The following is a 12,002-nucleotide window of genomic DNA, read 5'->3' as shown; positions in this document are numbered from 1 at the left end:
ATATGCTACCTCTCAGGAGTGTTGTGTATTAAAGCTATAGACACTGATGACTGCCGGAACACGTCTCTGTACCTAACTTCACACCCCTTGTCTGCGAGTCACTTGCCTCCGGCTGCCATCTGATTCTGAGAGGGCTAGATTTGCCAAGAACTAGATGATGACTGGGTGCCCAAAGAGGGGCAAGGAACAAGGAGCCATTCCCTCTTACTGACCCTGGGTAAGAGCAGTCCTAGCAGCTCTCCGGAGCACAGGTGCTGCTCCCTTGTACTGTTACCCGTAGCTCTGATAACCCTATAGGGGGCATCCTTGGCGAAGCTGCTAACACGAAAGGCTTAACTGGACATGCAATCATGCTGTGTTCTCTAAGTGCATTCTCCCACCAGGCCGCGTTTCTGCAGGAGGGATGGAGATGCAATCTCTTCTCGAGTCCCTCCTATGGAGGGTGCAGCTGAGCAGCACATCCATCACGGGCCCAGATCCTACCAGGCACAATGTGGCCCTAAACCAACAGTACAGCTAGCCAGAAAGTGCTCTGTACAATTACAAACCTTACACGCATAGGAAAAATTCCCTTCACCCACTGCAGAAATGCAGCCATCTCTGTGGTGGGATGCCACAGCAACACTACACAGAGGCTGGGATCAGAAGGAAAGACACACAATTCTGATCTGATTCAGACTAATATTACACTGATGTACCTCCACTGAGGTTACTCTGGCTTTACACTGGTGTAACTGAGATCAGAATTTGACCCAATAAGTGGGTTGGGAAGGTGATTCTGTCTTCCTCTCTAAACCCTACGGTTCATTGTCTAGTACCAAGTCAGGAAACTGGGAGGGAATGGATCAGAAACAGTATCCACCACCCAGCTATACTTAGAGCACTTTGGGTTTATCCTTCTGTAGATATGTTCACTTGATTTCCCAGATGTAACCTCCCCTCCTGAGCTAAAAGACCTTCTCAGATTACACAGAGCTATTTTAAGACCCATTTCTCTGCTCTCCATGGTGGAGCCAATTCTAACCACACAAAATCTACCCTGAACTATCACCCCAACTTCCAATCAACCCAACATCCAAGAAGATTCTGTCCACTTTCACAAGGTGTTCCCAGAACAACGAGGAGCTGATCTAGCAGCAGGTATGAACCAACCCAAACCAGAGAATCCCAGGTGAGCAAAAGCTTCACAGATTCCCAAACCAAAGACATTCTCATAAATTCTGAATTTTGGAATCCCTCCAGCTTCCCACCCCTCACTCCCTCTCCCTGTGTTGCATGCACACCAAAGCTGATGGTTGGTTTTTGATAAGGCACATGGAAGTTATAGGGGACAAAGGGATTGGTCTCTCTGCCCAGCTGGGAGGTTGGATTAAGTACAGGACTTGGAGCCAGGAATTACCGGTTCTGAGAGACAGTGATTCCATCTGTGGCTTTGGGTGAGTTACTTCACCTATCTATGTTCTGGGTAATGGGGGTAATATTGCTGACTCACCTCCAGGGCGATTGTTAAGATTAATTAATGTTTGCACAGGGCTTTGAAGACATACAGCACTGGGTAATTGCTCAGGATGGTAATCATGCCTCAGGTGTTTGGAAAGTCAGATACACAAACCAGGATTTGTTTTGATCTGATATGAAGCACTATGTAAGTGCTAGGTATTATTTTTATTAAATGAAGTGAGTTGACCCATGCCTGGGAAACTTGAGTGATGACAGCATCTTCCTTTCCATGGCCCTCCCTACCAGAGGGAAAGATTTAGCAACTGTCAAATTCCCTCGCATCCCTAGGGAGCGGGGGGAGTCTGAGCTCAACCATAAGCAGCTACATGATTTAAAAAGTGTTACATCCTGTCTACACTAGTGGTCAAGCACGTGTTGCCTGACATGCTTTGAAAAGTGAGCTATTATCCTAGTCTAGACAGGGACTTAGCTAGCTAGTAGGTGTCAGAATTACTGTGCATGCACAGTCCACCTCGTGCACCTCTGCACCTGTTACCACTCCTGAGACAGTTGCCCACTTTGACATAATACCTACCCCTCTACCACACCCCTCTGACACAAGCCCCTCCAGACACACAATACAAGCCCCCAACCCACCTCTGGCAGAAACCTTATGAACTGAGCCGCCTGATACACACCCCCACGAGAGGAGTCACTGTCACTCTCTTTGTTTCACAGATGGTGAAACTGAGGCACAGAGCAGCCCTGCCCCAAGTCAAGCAGCATGTCTGTGACAGCTGGCTCTCCTGACACCAATCCACTGCTGGAACCCCTAGGCCACACTCCCCAGCATGCGCACACTCTCCCACCCGCTCTGCCAGCTCCTGCGCTCCAACCCCCTGTCGGCAGGGAAGGGCCGGCTCTCCTGGATTAGATTTCACAATGGGGACAGCGCCCGGTTTCTTTGCCTTTCCTGGGAGGCGAGAAGCAGCCTGGCTTTGACTGGGCAGCTGGATCCTCTTCTCTAGCGGGACGCTGCCAGCGAGGAGGGGGAGGCAGAGCACCAACAGCCAGCCCCCCAGAGGCCTGCTCATCCGCCACTTCCCCAGCACCACTGAGAGGACGAGGAAGAGCAGCGTGAGGAAGAAGAGAGCGACGGCCCAGACGAGGCTGTGGCTGCTGACCAGCATGGCGGAGAAACGCGAGAAGAGAGAGCCCAAGGGCCATGGAGTCGGCAGCCTGGGAAAGAGAAACCCACCTAGTGCCCGGAGAACACGTCACAGCCAAAACAGGGACTATGCTAGCCCTGGGGGCTATGGCGGGGGTCATGGCAGCTCCTGGAGCAGCCCAGAACCAGGGAGGGGCAAGGGTGGCTCAGAGCCACCCGCTTTCTCTCCCCCCACTCCCGGTCTGCAGCTCGGTACCTGGATTTATACCTCTCCAGCTCTCTTGCTACACTTCCCCCTCTCCTTCCCTTTACTGCTCTCCCTTTCTGTCTCCTTCCTTCCCCTTCCCCCACATGGCCCTCCTGGGCACTATCCCTTACCGCGACACTCTCTGGCCATGACCGAGCAGAGGATAGGGCAGCCACATGCTAGCCGTTGCCATCTGGGAGGGACAAGGGATGAACATAAGAACATACGAATGGCCCTACTTGGTCAGACCAAGGGTCCATCTAGCCCAGTGTCCTGTCTTCCGACAGTGGCCAGTGGTGCCCCAGAGGGAATGAACAGAACAGGGAATCATCAAGTGATCCATCCCCTGTCACCCATTCCCAGCTCCTGGCAAACAGAGGCCAGGGACACCATCCCTGCCCAGCCTGGCTAACAGCCATTGATGGACCCGTCCTCCATGAACTTATCTAGTTCTTTTTTGAACCCTGTTATGGTTTTGGCCTTCACAACATCCTCTGGCAAAGAGTTCCACCGGTTGACTGTGCATTGTGTGAAGAAATACCTCCTTTTATTTGTTTTAAACCTGCTGCCTATTAATTTCATTTGGTGACCCCTAGTTCTTGTGTTATGAGAAGTAGTAAATAACACTTCCTTATCTACTTTCTCTACACCAGTCATGATTTTATAGACCTCGATCATATCTCCCCTTAGCCGTCTCTTTTCCAAGCTGAACTCAGGCACTGGTGTAAAGCACGTTGGGCCCCTTGGATGGTAGGAGCCAGAGCGGATTTAAAGCCCCAGCAGAGGGAGCTGCATTGTGCCAGGCCACAGCCACTCCGCAGCCTTTTCTGGCTGCCTACACAACCATGGTGTTGAAGATGGAGCTGGGCACGGCCGTGTCCCCGGGCCTTTCTGGGTGATGACAGTGCTGGTGATGAGGTCGGGCAGAGATGTGCCGGCCGCCAGGATCGTCAGCCCCATGACCTCACTGATGCCAAAGGCTTCACCCGTCTGCAGCGAAATAGACACACGCTGAGGACTCAGTGGAGTTGTTCAGGCTGAGGAGAGGACACAGTTATTGGCCCCATCTCTCCATGTCCTCTCTGTGGGCTGGGAACGGCCTTGCCTCGCAGGGGCCACACTGCCAGGGGAATCTGTGTCCCTGCACAAGCAGCAGGAGAGGATCTCTGCAGACAGCTTAAAAGGTGGCTCTGAATGGGGAGCAGCTGCTGCAGTGGCTCACTCCCCACAACGTTACAAGCCTCCCAGAGTCAGGTAACTGTGGGTGCACTGAGAATGGTCAGGCCTTTCCCCACCTGTGGTCTCCCACAACTGAAGTACCAACAGAAACACGACATGGCAGACAGTGCTTCAGTGTGTTCACCACAGCACCGTGTCATCTCAGCGTGCTTTGAATGGGGTTAGACAACAAAGCCCTAAGAACACCAGTGCCCTGGTGACGCTAGCTCCAGGAGAGCTGCATCGGTGCCAGGGTCACTCTGCGAAAGTGCCAGGAGAGCCCCCATGAACACCAGACCTTTCAGCCCAACCCAGCTGGTTCCCTTTACCACCCACTCTGCCGCCACTAGATGTCAGCACTGCATGTAAAATTAGGTAAACATTTATGGCTCCAGAGAGAGGGACAAAGGTGCGAGAAATGAAACAGTGGGCCGGATGCTCCGCTGCCCTGTGCAGACGTACACGCCAATACAAAGGGGGACGCTGTGGTATTTTACACCCACTGTGCACTCACTTTACCCTAGTCAAATGAGTGCACAAGCTGGAAAACGGAGAATCAGATCCCCTGTCTCTGTCTGCCTGGCTCGCTGCTCTCTTTCTCTTCCAGTGTGTCTCTGTCTCTCTCTCTCTTTGTCTCTCATATTCCATCACTGTCTGTCTCTCCCTCTCCCTTTCACTTCTCCTCCCCATTTAACTCTCGCTCGCTCGCCCCCTCCCCCTCCCATTGCATTCTTCTGCTGCCTATTAATAACTTCTGCTCAATTGCACAGGCTGCCTGCTGGGCGCCCTCCCCGCCAATGGAGCGACCCAGCCCCAGCCACTCAGCATTCTGGCACCAAGTTCAAAAGTGCAGTGGGGTTTTTGTCCCCCTCCCCCCCTGCTCAAAGAAATGACTCTGTTGCCAGGTAACTTGGCACCGGGAGAGCTGGTCACCTATGCTCCCCGAGCCTCTTCCAGGGGCTGCCTGGAAGGGCTGTGCTGGTGGGCATGTCCCAAGGTCCCTAGAGACACACAGAGGCCATACAGGGAAGCAACAATCCCCAGACTCAGCGAGTCGCTGTGCTGGCAGCTTCCGCTGCAGACAACCCCAGAGGCACAAGCCCCTGCATCCGACTGTAACAAGGGATGTGTTCTAAGGGCATTTACATTAAAAATGAGGTCACTGCGCTTGAGTGGGTGCCCCAGGCCTCAGTCACAACTAGGGGTGTGACCAAAACACCCAGTCAAGTGGATCGATACCCGGAGAGGCCTCGGGGCATCTGAAACCTTCATGGGTTTTTGGATGACGCCGGACGCTATTGCCAAGGCTGTGTGCTGATCCCTGACCCTAGACACCTGTAAGAAAACACAAGGCTGCTCTAAAGGGGCTGCAGGGTGTGCCCCCACCGGCATCCTCTTGCAAGCGAGCTTGGGGACAGCAGTGACCGTGGGCTAAGCAGGGGAGTGGGTTCTGCAGGATGAACGTGACAGCCACGGGGTGCAGATCAAACTGTCATGCTTACGAACACATTATTAGAAAACGGATGGGATCGCCAGAGGGACAGTTCAGGACATCTTTCTCTGAATGTGAATGGATCTGTGTTTTGGACCAGGCACGGGGAGCAGCATGAATGGAGGGGGGATGTCGGGGTGCCACATCCTGCATGCTGAGTGCAAAGAATGACGCAAAGGGCTGTGAAGACACCTCTGTGGCCATAAGTGTTTTAAAGGGAGAACATTTAGGAGCAGGCAGGGTAGAGGCTGCAGACCCTGGTGAGGAGAGGGACTGCATAAAAATAAGGATCCATTCACAGAGGTTTGGCCAAATGATTCTCTTTGGTTCTAATACTCATAGTCCGTGTCTCCCCCGCCATACCCGCCATACCAAACATGTTGCTTTGGGTTTCAAGCTTCCCTGGTTTGCTGTTGGCATTCAGTAAGCCCAGCAGCTCCCCGTTACATACGTGCCAAGTGGGTGAGGGAGGGTCATACCTGATGAGCCCACCACACCGTGCGGGAACAGAGGCAGCCAATCCGCAGGGTGGAGCAGAAGAAAGGCACTGCAAAGAACGTGTGTGAGAACTGCAGGGACACAAACAACAGCGCTGAATCGTGAGGTTCCAGGGCACCAGACTCAGACACGCCCTGGTGCCAGGGCTAGGAATGCTGTTGCTCACATTTCCACCCTGAAACCATCTCCTCTCCCTTCCTAGCTCTCTCCTGCACCTCTGACCTTCCCTGGTGGCGGGATGAACTGGCATACAGAGCCACCAAAAATTCAAGCTGTTCCTCCAAACCATCCTGCCCTACCCCTATCTGCTGAGAGTCTTCCTTCCACACTGGCTGCCTGGGATCCTTGATCCCCCCCGTCCCCGCGATTCCCCTACCATGTAATTGGTTCCTCCCAGCCCTCACTATGGATATAAATCCATGTTGCCTAATTCATCACTGCCCTGCACCTGCTGTGCTGTCATTTACATCAGTTCCAAATGAGTGTAAACCACCAAATGCTCTGACTCAGGAGCATTTTGCACCGGTGTAAATGATTGTAGAAGGGGTGGAAATTTCAAAAGTGCTCAGCACCCACAATTAGTTTGTGTGCGCACTGGGGCAGTTACCCCGCAGTTGGGTGCTGTGTTGGCTGCCGGTCCGTGCCTTCAGGCAGGCAGACAGAGAGCTCCTGCCCCTTTGCCAGCCAGCCCCTAACTGAGCCAGACTCCCTTCTTTTCTCCCCCCTCCAGGCCTGGCATTGGCTACAGGTATAATGGGGCGGGGCTAGCCAAATCCACAGGTTTTCTTTAACGCCTGCTGTGCCAGACAGCAGTTTCTCCGCTCCCTCTCTTGGTGTTTGCCCAGGCCCTGAGATGAAAGGTGCTGGAGAAGAGCAAAGGATCAATGTTATCCATCTTCTGGGCCCACTCCCAAGGTCACCTAGCAGAGGCAGAGAATAGAACCCAGGTCACCAGACTCTGATGTCCCATCCCTGCTAAGCCCCAGGCTACTCTTCCCCTCATCAGCTCTTTAAGGCATGAGGCAAGCACATCGCACCTGCCCTCCCTTGGGCTACCGAGATGGACGCATTGGTGTAAACGACAAACAATGTAATGCCCTGGTGTGGCTTCCATTGCAAAGTGTGGGCTGAGCTCACCATGTTCCTTTCCACACAATTCACAGAAGACACTTTCACAGAGAGAGTCTCCATTAGAACCCCAGGAGGCCAGGTGACCTCAAAACCTAGTGCCGCCCCTACTTACTCCCAGAGCTGGGACCCCATGGGCTGCTCCTTCAGGGGACGGGGTAGTGCCTGCAACCGCCACTGACACCTTTCTCGCATCTTAAAAATGTAGGACTCAAAGGGATTTCAGCATGTCACCAAGTCCAGTTCCCTGCATTGAGGCAGGACTAAATATTATCTAGGCCAACACTGACAGATGTTTGTCTAACCTGTTCTTAAAAACCTCCAGAGACAGAGATTCCACAATCTCCTTAGGTAATTTGTTCCAGTGTTTAACTACCCTGGCAGTTAGGAAGTTTTTCCTAATGTCCAATCTAAACCTCCCTTGCTGCATTTTAAGCCCATTAGTTCTTGTCCTGTCCTCAGTTGATAAGGAGAACAATTATCACTCTCCTCTTTATAACAACCTTTTTTATTTACTTGAAGACTGCTAGCATTTCCCCCATCAGTTTTCTCTTCTCCAGACTAAACTAACCCAATTTTTTCTATCTTTCCTCACAGATCATGTTTTCTAGACCTTTAATCATATTTGTTCCTCTCTTCTGGATTTTCTCTGATTTGTCAACATATATCCTAAATAGTAGTGCACAGAACTGGACATAGTACTCCAGCTGAGGTCTTATCAGTGTTGAGTAGAGTGGAAGAATTACTTCTCGAGTCTTGCTTACAACACTCCTGCTAATACATCTCTGAATTATATTTGCTTCCTTTGCAACAGCATTACACTATTGACACACATTTAGTTTGTGATCCACTATAAACCCCACATCCCTTTCCGCAGTGCTCCTTCCTAGGCAGTCATTTCCCATTTTGTGTTTGATTTTTCCTTCCTAAGTGCAGTACTTCGCGTTTGTCCTTATTGAATTTCATCCTGTTTATTTCAGACCATTTCTCCAGTATGTCAAAATCATTTTGAATTCGAATTCTGTCCTCCAAAGTGCTTGCAACCCCTCCCAGCCTATTGTCCACAAATTTTATAAGTGTACTCTCCATGCCATTATCCAAACCATTTATGAAGATATCCAATAGAACCTGACCCAGCACAGATGTCTTTGAGACACTACTAGATATGTCCTTCCAGCTAGACTGTGAATCATTGATAACTACCCTCTGAATATGGTTTTCTAACCAGTGGTGCATCCACCTTATAGTAGGTTTGTCTAAGCTACATTTCCCTAGTTTGTTTCTGAAAAGTCATGTGAGACAGCATCAAAAGCCTTACTAAAGTCAAGATATATCACATCTACTGCTTCCCTGCTATTGACAAGGCTTGTTACCCTGTCAAATAAGGATATTAGGTTGGTTTGACATGATCTGTTCTTGACAAAACCATATTGACTGTTACTTATCACCATATTATCTTCCAGGTGCTTACAGACTGATTATTTCCACTATTATCTTTCTGGGTACTGAAGTTAGGCCGACTGGTCTATTATTCCCCTTTTCCAAATCGGTACTATACTTGCCCTTTTCCAGTCCTCTGGGATATCTCTCATCCTCCAAAAGTCCTCAAAGATAATCGCTAATGGCTCAGAGATCTCTTCAGCCAGTTTCTTAAGTATTCTAGGATGTATTGCACCAGGACCTGCCAACCTGAAGACATCTAACTTGTCAAAGTAATTCTTAACTTGTTCTTTCCCTATTTTAGCCTCAGATCTTACCCCATTTTCACAGACTACATTAGTCATCTGATCACTGCTATCTTTTTGGTGAAAACTGAAACAGAAATATGGGCCCCAGGGTCACTTCTAACCCTGCCCCTATCTCAGTCCTTCCCATGGGATTTCCTTCCCCTTACTCCCTGACTCCTCCTTCTAGGCCTGGGGTCACACTACAGGAAGATGACAGGCAGGAACATTTGATGGAATCTGGAAGATAATTTCAGACTCCGAACCCAGCTCCCCTGTGAGGGGCAGGACACAGGGAGAAAAATAATTTAGGAACAAGGGATGATGCAGAGGCAGAAAGTTAATTAAAATTCCACCCTCCACCTGGGGCCCTTTAGAGCAGAAGGAAAGCTCTAGCATCAGATCTGCCCTGGTGAGATACGGGGCAGGTTTGCACTCACTGACTCCCAGTGTCAGGAAGAGTGATGCAGTATCATTTCAACCGTACACTGGTGTAAACAAGAGAAAAAACTGACTCTTAAAATTCATTTTCACAGACTTTACACAACTAGGAATATGGGCATCCTTTTTAGATTAGGTTCACTTCTTATGATCAATATTTTATATTGACCCAAAAGCAACATGCCACAAGAAGAATTCTCACCCCTGGCTTTTCTGTTGCTCATTTTCAGGCAGTGATTTGTATGGACCCCAAGACCTGCAGCCTAATGACGAACCAAAGTAAAAAAAAGAGGACAGATCATAATCTGCAAACACTAAATAATCTAGCTGCTGGTTGCTAAAATCACTTTGTTCATTGCTGACCAATAGATGCAGTGGCTTTTTGTGGCCATGCACCTTGATGTCCCTATTATGGCATCATTATATTGCAGCATACACACAATTATATGCAAATGCTCACCACTTCTGAGCTGTTGACAAGTGATCCAGTGGACTGCCCATACAGTACAGTAATATATTTTCCACATACGTCAGATGTTTCATGACACGTTTCGCACATACATTTAAATGATATGAGACTGCATATAAAAATAAATGGGCAACAGAATGAATCTGGCCAGCATTTGTGATGTTTACAGAATGTATTTTAAAGGCATGAAATGTGGCCAAATTGATAGTATCCTCCATCTATATCAAATATTTGTGATGTATAAGAAATACACACACCCCACTGGTAAGTGTGTTTTACACTTGGGTGTTATAGCTCTAAGTAGGGAGATCTGGCTCAGTAGTTCAAATAGCAACTCATATTTATATCTCTAGAGGCCCCTGGTTCAACCCCTGGTACGGCAGCCATCACATATGTCCTACACCTTATGGCCCACCATGGGCCACCGAAACCTAGAGAGCTGTGGTTCTATGCTGCTGCACTGGATTCCAAGGCACCAGAGACAGCAGTTGCTGTTAGAAACACAAGCACTAAGATGCCATTATTCGGGTCTGTAACATTGGAAGCACCAGTTACAGTCAGAGCTACCAGCACCTAGCTGCCATATTGAGATTCAGGCACCCCAGAAATTCCAGTAATTCTGAGGTCTGTGGTCACTGCAATGCTGCACTGACACCTGGGAACCTCATAAGTTCAGTCCTCTGTGAGGGCTGAGAGTATCCAATTGCCATGCTGGCTCTCCAAAGGTATCAGAATTGACAGTCACTATGAGGACTGTGGGCACCGAACTCGGACACTAAGGCTTGGGGCATCAGAAACATCAGCCAGCGTGAGGACCACCAACACCAAGCTGTCTGAGACCTTCTGAAACACCAGCAAGCATGTAGGCCATGGTCAGCTATACTCCAGGGTACGGGGAAACACCAGTCACCATAAGTGCAATAGCCATGGAGATGCAGGGCCGCCCAGAGGATTCAGGGGGCCTGGGGTCTTTGGCGGCGGGGGGTCCCCGCCGCCGAATTGCTGCCGAAGACCCGGCACTTCGGCAGCGGGCCCCAGGGCGGAAGGACCCCCCGCTGCGGGGCTTTGGGGCACTTCAGCAGAGGGTCCCGGAGCGGAAGGATCCCCCGCTGCCGAATTGCCGCCGAAGACCCGAGGCGGAAGAAGCTCCAGGGGCCCGGGCCCCGCGAGAGTTTTCCGGGGCCCCCGGAGTGAGTGAAGGACCCCGCTTCCAGGGGCCCCAAAAAACTCTCGTGGGGGCCCCTGCGGAGCCCGGTGCAAATTGCCCCGCTTGCACCCCCCGGGCGGTCCTGTGGAGATGTTATACTCCAGGGCAGTATATTTTTGTATTGGCTTTTTTCAGGGGCTGATTCAAAAGGGGTGAAATAAACCTCCTCTTTTGGACACTGTACCTCTTTGATCCATGTGAGCAGTTCACCGTGGGCAGAGTTCTCAGCACTAGTCGGATTCCCCTGCCCGAAACTGCTGGTCACTGCCTTTAGGAGGTAGGGTAGTACGTGCTCCATAGAAAATAATATCCTACTTTCTGTGACCTTGTTTTTCTGTTAAAATGTTTGATTGGCTTATAAGTTATCAGGGAAATCCTTTTTTAGGTGAATTGTCAGCAGCAAACACAGTGCTTAAAGGTTGCATCAGTCTGATATTGCAATTGAGCAGCTTCCAGTGAGACTGTCATCAGAGCTAGCCCATGGATCAGCCAGAAGGAGGCACCTGTAGAGCAGATGGTGGTTTCTTCAGTACGCTATCACCCTCCCATTGCATCAGAACAGCATAAGCTGCCAAGTGCAAGTCATGTGATTAGGCCTTTCCATGGCAGGATTTGCTGTCCATCATGCAATCCTGCCAAGATCTCTCACATTCAGTATTAGATGCGTACGCCAAGTAAAATGTTCGTTGTGGAGGATCTGGCTGGCTCAAGGGACTGATAATAGAAGGAGCCTTTCCATCACTAGTTCAAATCCAGCAGAAATCTGTAGAGTGTGACCAAAAGTGATTACCGTTGGAGGCTGTTCAACAGTCTGTGCAACAGGAGTTGGGTGGGTCTCGGTTTAGATCCCAGTGGACAAATGGTCACATTATAAAACCAGCCTCACCTTCGGTCTTAATTGAACCTCTCACGAGCAGTCTCAAGCAGAGAGGTGAAGGACTGAACAGAAGTGGAAAACGGATGGTATGCC

The 12,002-nt window shown here is 50.1% G+C and overlaps 1 long non-coding RNA gene across 1 annotated transcript in view; it reads right to left on the bottom strand.

The window, feature by feature from the left end:
* The window catches only part of LOC123356035, a 35,020-nt gene that overhangs the window by 12,341 nt on the left and 10,677 nt on the right, over positions 1 to 12,002 (bottom strand). The gene's annotated exons all lie outside the window — the stretch shown is intronic.

The sequence above is a fragment of the Mauremys mutica genome, chromosome 24 (assembly GCF_020497125.1).
Source record: "Mauremys mutica isolate MM-2020 ecotype Southern chromosome 24, ASM2049712v1, whole genome shotgun sequence".
Taxonomy (NCBI): domain Eukaryota; kingdom Metazoa; phylum Chordata; order Testudines; family Geoemydidae; genus Mauremys; species Mauremys mutica.
This window is presented reverse-complemented; position numbering and strand designations above follow the sequence as displayed.